This window comes from Eleutherodactylus coqui, chromosome 10 (genome assembly GCF_035609145.1).
Source record: "Eleutherodactylus coqui strain aEleCoq1 chromosome 10, aEleCoq1.hap1, whole genome shotgun sequence".
NCBI classification, from domain to species: domain Eukaryota; kingdom Metazoa; phylum Chordata; class Amphibia; order Anura; family Eleutherodactylidae; genus Eleutherodactylus; species Eleutherodactylus coqui.
Window position 1 is genome coordinate 99,982,686 of NC_089846.1, and position 9,153 is coordinate 99,991,838.

Genomic DNA, 9,153 nt, shown 5'->3' on the forward strand with positions numbered 1-9,153 from the left:
AAATTCAAAATCTGTATTGGGGCCTTGATCTACTTCAAACATCAAGGCCTGCATGCGACTTCTACCTCTGCACTCCCTATAGTTACGCCCCTCAGTGCTACGATCTGTATATACTCTGCCTGCAGTCTGGGCTCATATACTGTCACAGAACACTGTGGGGAGTTATACTTTATTGTTTACAGTAGGCAGCATTTTAGCCTATATATGACACGCACACAAATATGAATTGCTCACACAAACTTTACTTTGTAGCCGATGATTTTTCATGGTCTTCCCTTTTTTTTTTTTTTTTTACAGGAAATACCCCAAACCAGCTGGTGGTGACTCAACAAGAAATGGTCAAAGCAGAAGTTGAGAAGTTGGAGGGTCGGTGAACATCTGTTCATTTATGGCTCCGTCTACCATCTACTCCGTTGAGTGGACCTTAGGGTGCAGTCTTACTGCATTACTTCAAGATCTCCCATGTTTCCAAAATAGGGTAAAACTCTTCGCCCCAAAGCCTGTCCAGTTAACACACAGTCCACAAGTACCGACCTATGATATCAAGACTACACTCACTATCATCAACCTGACAGAGAACGACTCAGGAAGGTTCTACTGTCATATAAATTCAGATGAAGCCAAGACGGGAACTGGTAATGGGACAAGATTGGAAGTTGCTCTGAGATCAAATTCTGCAAGTATTTCATGAGTAGTAGCTTATAGCAACGTCCATTGCAGTGTAAGTATGCCCGTGCCTTGGAATCTTAGTTTAGCCTGATAAGAGGAGGGGAAAAAATCCTTCCTGATCCCAAGTGGAACCAACAAATTGTATCAAACTAAAAGTAAGCATTTAGTATAGGTTTACAGAACTCATACCATTTTCCTTGTAAACACATGTAAACCTCTCAATTTTTCTTTCATTTGGAGAGGGTCTGTTTCATCCTGCTAGATCTGCTGTGGGCCAGTTATATATGAGGATAGAGCCTCATGTGGCGCAGAGTGTTAAGGCAGCAGAAATGCAGTCCTAAGCTCTTGCTCATGACCTGAAGGTTGGGGGTTCAATCCCAGCATGGTTCAGGTCACTAGCTTAAGGGCGAGCACCCACTGGCGTTTGCGTTTTCCGCGTTTTCGCGCCGTTTTCGCGGCGTTTTTCGCGGCGTTTTCGCGGCTTTTCCATTAATTTCCATGGAGAAAAATAAGGACACATATGCAACTGACAGTTCCTATGTTAAAAACGCAAACGCAACGCAAAAAAAACGCCAGTGGACAGGAACACATGTTATCTCTATGCCTGTGCAGGAAAAACGCAAAACGCAAAACGCAGGTAAAAAAACGCCAGTGGGTGCTCGCCCTCAGGTTTACTAAGCCCTCCATCCTTGGTGCTTGTGCTAGGGGACTTTACCTTACCTGTCCACTCTTAGGTCTGTGTCACATGGGCATTAGCACACTTAAGACATGTATTTGTACAATAGACATTGTGCATATTTAAATGTCCTTTTTGCATGCGCAAATTGTACAAGTTTGTCTGCACAAAAAACACACACAAGCATGAAATTGATTAGTTCAATATACTATTGTGCTGTTTTCACATGCAAATGTGGAGGAAAATATAGCATGCTGCAGATTTTGTTTGTGCAAGCGAAAACTTAGCATATGTTCATTAGGTTCTATTCCTTGCACAAAATGCTGTGCAAATACATTCATGTGACACAGGCCCTAAGGCCTCATGTCCACAGGCAAAAGAAGAATTAAAATCCGCAGCGGATTTTAACTCTTCTCCTGCCCGCGGATCCGCATCCCATAGGGATGCATTGACCACCCGCGGGTAGATCAATACCCGCGGATGGTCAATAAAAGTGATTTTTTTAAAAATGGAGCATGAAAAAATCTGGACAATGCTCCATTTTTGTGCGGAATTTACTCACCTGCTCCGGATCTTCCCTTCGCCGCGGCCGGATCTTCTTTCTTCGGGCCGGCGCATGCGCGAGGCACGCAACCGACGTGCCCTGCGCATCCGCCGGGCCGAAGAAAGAAGATCCGGCCACAACGGAGAGAAGATGAAGCCGCGGCGAAGGGAAGATCCGGAGCGGGCGAGAGGTAAGTTAATTCTTATTTTAAGCACTCATGTCCGTGGGGCAGGAGGGACCCGCTACGGATTCTACATAGAGAATCCGTAGCGGGCCTGATTTTCCCCGTGGACATGAGGCCTAAAGGGGTGATGTGTCACTGATCTGATCATGTCAGAGGGTCTTTATTATATATTTACTTGCTCCATAACATCACCCTTATGTTTGTATACTGTTTTAATGAAGATCAAATGTTGATATGTCCTGATATGTTAAAAGACAAGAAATAATCATTACCCGGGGTGTACTTATTTTAAATTACTCTACTAAGTAAAACTTTGATATATGCCTTATTACAGAGCAAAGTCCCTAAATGCTGAGAATTCTTATATCTGTCATTTGTACTTTGTTTCTTAGGTCAAAAAGATGCAGGAAGGTTGCTGACATTGTATATTCTGTATGCTGTTGTTGGGGCTGAAGCATGCATCATATTAATCCTGATTGCTGTGGTCATGAGGTACCGCCCCCGAGGTTAGTATGAATGTGACCACGAGGAAATGGCTCAGGGACAATAGTGCACAGGAACAAATCAAATGTGAGCAAGCAGAGCCTCTGAAACATGTAGTAAGATCATTTGAAAATTTTATTAATTTTTACACATGCTAGGGATGATTTTCAGGGAAGGACTTATATATAAAGCCCTTCCCCAAAAATCACTGCAGGGGTTGCCGGCAGCCCTTGCATTCAATGGGGCCACTGGCAGCAGCGGCGGCCCCATTGAAAGCAATGCGAAAACAGATTAATGGCATTTCAATTCATTTCAATGGGGAAAATTGATTTGCCATACGAGTGTTTTGGGTTAAGAGCTCTGTCACGGAACGAATTAAACTCTTAACACAAGGCACCACTGTACTGTGTTACTACAAAACAATATCTCAGTAATCTTCCTCACAGAATATAACTCACACAGCAGCTTTTGTGTCCCCACTTAGAGCAACTACTGGCCTGTCTAGTTGCTCCTTAAAGGGGGTTCACTAACTTTTAGCTGTTTTCAGACAGCTCTGTACATTGCACAGTGGCCCAGGATGGTACTGCAGGTTGAATTTTATTGAAGCGAATGGGACTCGATCTGCAGTACCAACCTGGGGCAACACACAAGATACAGAGCTGCCTGCAAACAGCTAGTGGTGAGAGAACCCCTTTAAGTATCCACCTACTGGATTACCTGATCAGCCAGCAGGTGGTGCTCCTGCTGTTGCTCTGCATGTAGCAGAAACCTGGGGGGGACATACAATACCTTCCCTCTATGACCATGTCTATATTTTTCTCACACAATCTAGAAGATAAGTGAAACTACAGTGCAATTCATTTTATCCTACATCAACAAGACCTGATAGATGCTAGATTATCAGATGTTCTGGATTATCAGACAGTCATTCAGAAGTATATGTAAAACACTTTTATGGGCGGAGAACCTTCAGGAAGAAAGTACAAAATGAAAGGCTGACACACAATCTACTCCGATATAAGTATATTTTTAATTAGGAGAACTTCTCAGTGTTTTTTTTTCTTCTACATCACATTTCATTGACGCCGGACCCACATTGTGGGGAGGGGGAGCATGCTGTCTGCTCGGAGGGCTGTGCTTCATCTCCCATAGACTTGTATGGAGTGCTTGTGCGGCTTCCACTGCGCACATTTCCCACCCACACCTCTACCACAGCCTAACTTTTGAGAACAGGGGGGCCTGGAAGTGGAGGTCCTAGAGTTGACCCCCCACCCCAATATAATATCTATAATCTATATTATAAATAGGTGAATAAGATTCCAGGTGGAGAAACAGCTAATCAGAGCGTCATCTTTTAACCTAATTTTACAATCATATGCTTACTCCTGGAAACAGTCAGCAAGCAGGTCGACAGACACTCCTCCTAACAGCTTAGCTGCATTGCATTGTGGGAGAGTTAGTTATTCCCACATTATTATTGCACCTTGCCTGATCAACAGAGCACAGCACTCACAAGGCATTATACTGTATTATACTCTCTATAATACTATAAAATGACACACAATTTTCTTGCTCGTTTCACAGGTTTCTGGAGATCTGATGACCAGGTGGGTGGATAGATAACAGAATGAAATGAGTGATTGTAATAATATGTGACCCCTCGTCACCTGACCTGGGGTACAGTAAGTATTGTTTATTTGTCAGTGGCTAAGATATAGAGACCAGGTAAGGAATGGGCATAAATTCTACCTTCCGTTCACAAGTCTGGATGTAGTCTGGGCTCTGGCCTCAGTATCTACTAATAAGGCTAGATTCACATGGGCATATTTGTGTGTGCAATACAGAGAGCAGAACTCATGGATTTCAATGGGTTGATTCACATGTCGTTTTTTTAAGAGTGCATTTCGGTCAGGCAGAAGGAAACGCAGCCTGCTCTTTTTTCCTGCCAATTCACGCATCAAAAGATTTCCATAGAAGTCAAGGAAGGGGGGGGGGGGGAAGGGGCAAATGCGCCAGAATATGCTAGGAGATTCATGATGCGCTGCGTAATTCCAATGGAATAGGAACACATCTGGAGCTCATTAGACTAATTAGCCATTTGAATCGGTGCATTTTTGTTTGCCGGGTGCAAAAAGTAGAGCGAAATACGCTGATGTACGTGCAAATAGCGTTGTTCATTCCACAGAAACGCTATATCAATGTGCTGACTGGAGCTTATTCGGCACTGTAAGTAACCAAGAGCAGATGAGAAAGTGATTAGTGAGAACGATGTGCTGCCCTCTACATTAGTCTACACTTGGCCGCTCCTAGAGCCTACAGAGACTGCACAACGCTCTCCACTGCAGTCTATGGGAGTTATTGCGGTGTCCGAGCGGAGGCCAGCCAATGTGGGAGAGCCCAAGGGTAAACAAGATGCATGTCACGGGTGGCTCTGCGATTTCTCCTAAGGGCCCAGCTCGGTCCTCAGAGGGGATATATCCTACAGCAAATGAGATAAGCCTGCGGCTCTGCACAGGCAAAAGCAAAGCAAGCTTCAGCCCACCACTGACGGATCCTCCCTCACTGACTACATCTTTGCAGGCTCCACTCTCTCTTTTTCCTTCTCTCTAAACTTCGCCCCCTAACTCCTATATCCTCAACATTACGTCACACACATAAAGTTATGAGAGTTATTATACTGAAGGGCAATTTCAAGTCACAGCATCACAGAAGAATTTGGGAGTGCACATTTTTGGTCATGTTTGATACCCTCAAGAAAGGACTAAACCTCAGCCCAGGATTCTTGCATAAGTGGAAAATATTAAAGGCCTAAAGGAGGTCAAGAGAAATGTCCTCTTCCCAATGATATTTTTTTTTCCTCTTTAAAACTTCATAAAAATTCAGAACTTGACTTGTAATAATGTTGCCATCCAATAGATGGTGCTGCATCTCCTTCCATGTGCAGGTTGAAGGAGAGTTAAGACACATCATAAAACTGTCCTGAGCTCAGTGGACTGATTTGCAATGTATGTCTTAGCTCTGTATGTTGTTTTGAGTGCAAAACAGTCTCAAATTTCTGTGTGTGAACATTTATTTAGATCAAGAGGAATGTATTCCCCTCCCCTATTCATCTGTATGTTATAATTATGGCCATCCAAAGTAGTTTCATTCATTAGCCTGATGAAGGGGGCGAGATATCCCCGAAAGCTTGCTGTAACATCATGTATTTTTGTATTAAAAGGTATGATATCTACAAGATTACTTGGTTTATCTTGCTGAGAACAATCACACATAAAGTTAGAGACACCAGACATTGACCCTTTAGTGATCGGTCTAGACCAATACACATAAACACAGACAGACTTGTGATTACACAGCTTGTTAGCAGTAACACAGAATCACAGAAGTACAAAAGACAGCTTACATAAAACAGACATACACACTCCTAAGACAACCCAACTCTGGGCCACTACATTATTATATATCATTATGACTTTATAGACCCTGCAGTCGGATCCTTCAGAGGTTCAGTATGCTGATATCTCCAGGAAGAATTTTCCTTCCAGACCAAGAATCCATGTGGATGCAGTCACCTACTCAGCTGTCAAGGCAAAGACAGACCATCTGACCAATCAGGGATATGAATCATATTAAACCACCTTTACAGGAACACTCAGGGTAAAGCTGATGCACGGTTCATGCTTCATGCAAGGCGGAGCAAGACACAGAAAAGAGAACCCCGGGTCATGGGTCATGCTCTGCCCCACAGGCTTCAGCTATTAACCACTGCATTAGTTTCAGCTGGGATGGTCCTTTAAGTGCTTGTTGTATATTTCATTCATGTGAGTTGATATATCGTTCTTCGCTGATCTAATAAAACGCTACAAGCAGAAACTCCGTTCCTGGCTACAAGGCACACGGTTCTCATAGACATAAAAGCACTCTTCTCCAGCCTGGAACGTGGGACTAAAGAAGCCGCCGTTCCTAATACTATCTACTGTGCAGGGTTACAACATTCAATGATGGGGATGGAACTGATGCCAATCTTAGGGTGCATTCACACTTGTGTTAGAGCTTGCTGGTGAAAATCTTTCGGTTTTGTTTTTTTACAGAAAAACTGAGCTTAAAAATGGAATTTCAAGTTTTCAGGTTTTTTCCCATCAATTTCCATGGGTTCAATACAATGGGTTAGATTCTAGGCAGTTAAAGAGATTGTCCCATTCCAGATATTTAGGATACACCCACATGCCTGCATCTATGTCAGGAATGTGAGTTGCTTGCTCAGCAGTTTACACAGCATATTCACACAGCTGACTGCGAGTTGTGCCCGAGATTCTCAGGCACAACTCACAAAGCATAGCACACTGACACCCCATCTGAGTGCGGTGCGAGGTGTTGTACTCCAAACATTACATTTCCTATTAATGTGCGAGACTCACATGGAAAACAGGGTATGCGCATGCTCACTTGTTGTTCCTTTCACTGGAGGGTAGAATAATAGAATGGTAGAGTTGGAAGGGACCTCCAGGATCATTGGGTCAAACCCCCTGCTCAGTGCAGGATCCACTAAATCATCCCAGACAGATGTCTGTCCAGTCTCTGTCTGAAGACTTCCATTGAAGGAGAACTCACAACCTCCTGTGGTAACCTGTTCCACTTATTCATATTCCTCACTGATGAATATCTAATTTGTGTCACTTCCCTTTCAGTTTCATCCCATTGCTTCTGGTCTTTCCTTGTGTAAATGAGAATAGGGCTGATCCCTCTGCACTGTGACAGCCCTTCAGATATTTGTAGACAGCTATTAAGTCTCCTCTCAGCCATCTTTTTTGTAAGCTAAACATTCCCAGATCCTTTAACCGTTCCTCATAGGACATGGATTGCAGACTGCTCACTATCCTGGTAACTCTTCTCTGAATTTGCTCGTTTATCGATGTCTTTTTTAAATTGAGGTACCCAGACACAGGAAGAGGAAGAGTTGAGGGGGATAATTACCTCACGTAATCTAGACTAGGTTTCTCTTAATAAATCCCAGAATTGTGCTGGCCTTTTTTTTTTTACTACTGCATCACACTGTTGACTCATGTTCAGTCTATGATCTATTAGTATACCCAAGTCTCTTTCACATGTGCTGCTGTTTAGCTCAATTCCTCCCATTCTTTATGTGTTTTTTCATTTTTTTGCCCAGATGTAGTACTTTGCATTTCTCCCTGTTAAATACCATTCTGTTAGTCGCCACCCACTGTTCAAGTTTGTCTAGATCTTTTTAAATTCTCTCTCTCTTTTCCAGTATTAGCCATCCCTCCTAGCTTTGTGTTGTCGGCAAATTTGATCAGTTTCCCCTCAATCCCCTCCAGTAGATTATTTATAAAAATATTATACAAAACTGGGCCTGGGACAGAGCCTTGTGGTACCCCAGTTGAGACATTCCTCCATTTGGATGTGCAGCCATTTATGACCACTCTTTGAATACGATCACTCAGCCAGTTGTTAATTCACCTAACAATTGCCTTGTCCATCCCATTTTTGGTCATTTTTTTCAATAAGGATGACATAAGACACTTTGCCAAATGCTTTACAAAAGTCAAGATAAACTATATCCACCGCATTTTCCTGATCATCCCAGTCAGTGATTCTGTCATAGGAGGAAATTAGATTAATCTGTCATGACTTGTCTGTTACAAACCCATGCTGGCTCTGGATAATTACTCCATTCTCATCCAAGTACCTGCATACATGCTGTTTAATCATTTGTTCAAAGATCTTTCCAGGGATAGAAGTCAGGCTTAAAATACATAAGAAATAAGAATCAGTTGTATTGACTGTCAAGTCATTCTCACGATGAAGACGTCAATTCTTCTTGTAATGACTAGAGTTGAACGAACGTACTATTCCAAGCTTGATGCTCATTCGAGTATTAGCATACTCAATGGTGTTCGCTACTTGAGGAGGAATACCGCCTACTTGTGGGCTGCTGGAGGAATACCGCCATCACAACTAGGTGGATTACTGTCCAGCGCGCTCTACTTTTACCTTAGTGGCCCAGGCTTTCTACCACACCCAACTCTCTGGGCTCTGTAATAAATTAACCACTCATTTCACATCCTTTTTCTCTAATTAGAGAAGAATTCAAAACCGACAAAACTCAAATCATCAGCACACGACATAGTTCCTTCTGTCAGAGGTGGTAAAACAGTCAGCTGGAGCCTCTGTGCCCAACCGTATCACATCTTCTATGAAAGCTGGAGCAGCAGGGCACTAGAGAGTCCATGCTAGCCCGTAACACATCTTGCATCCAAGCAAAGGGTGGCCCTGCTTAGCACTAGAGCATCCATGCCCCCCGGTATCACATCTTGTATCCAAGCTAAAGGCAGTGAAACAGGCTGCTACAGCTACCTTCCCCTTCTCCCACCCCATATCACATCTTATATGAAAGCTGGAGGTGTCCCAACAGGGCACTAGAGATTCCATGCCCGCCCGTATCACATCCTGAATCCAAGCAAGAGGTGGCGCAACTTAGCACTACAGCATCCATGCCCCACCACACCGTAGCACATCTTGTATCCAAGCTAGAGGCGGTACAGCAGGGTACACGCTTGTCTATATTGCATCTCGGTA

General features: G+C 43.4%; 1 long non-coding RNA gene across 1 annotated transcript; it reads left to right on the forward strand.

Moving 5' to 3' along the window:
* Positions 1 to 2,523: 2,523 nt before the first annotated feature.
* On the forward strand, positions 2,524 to 6,074 carry LOC136580348 (uncharacterized). The gene is made up of 3 exons (XR_010786950.1): positions 2,524 to 2,579; positions 4,141 to 4,163; positions 6,037 to 6,074. It is a non-coding gene; the product is annotated as an uncharacterized lncRNA (long non-coding RNA).
* Positions 6,075 to 9,153: the final 3,079 nt, after the last annotated feature.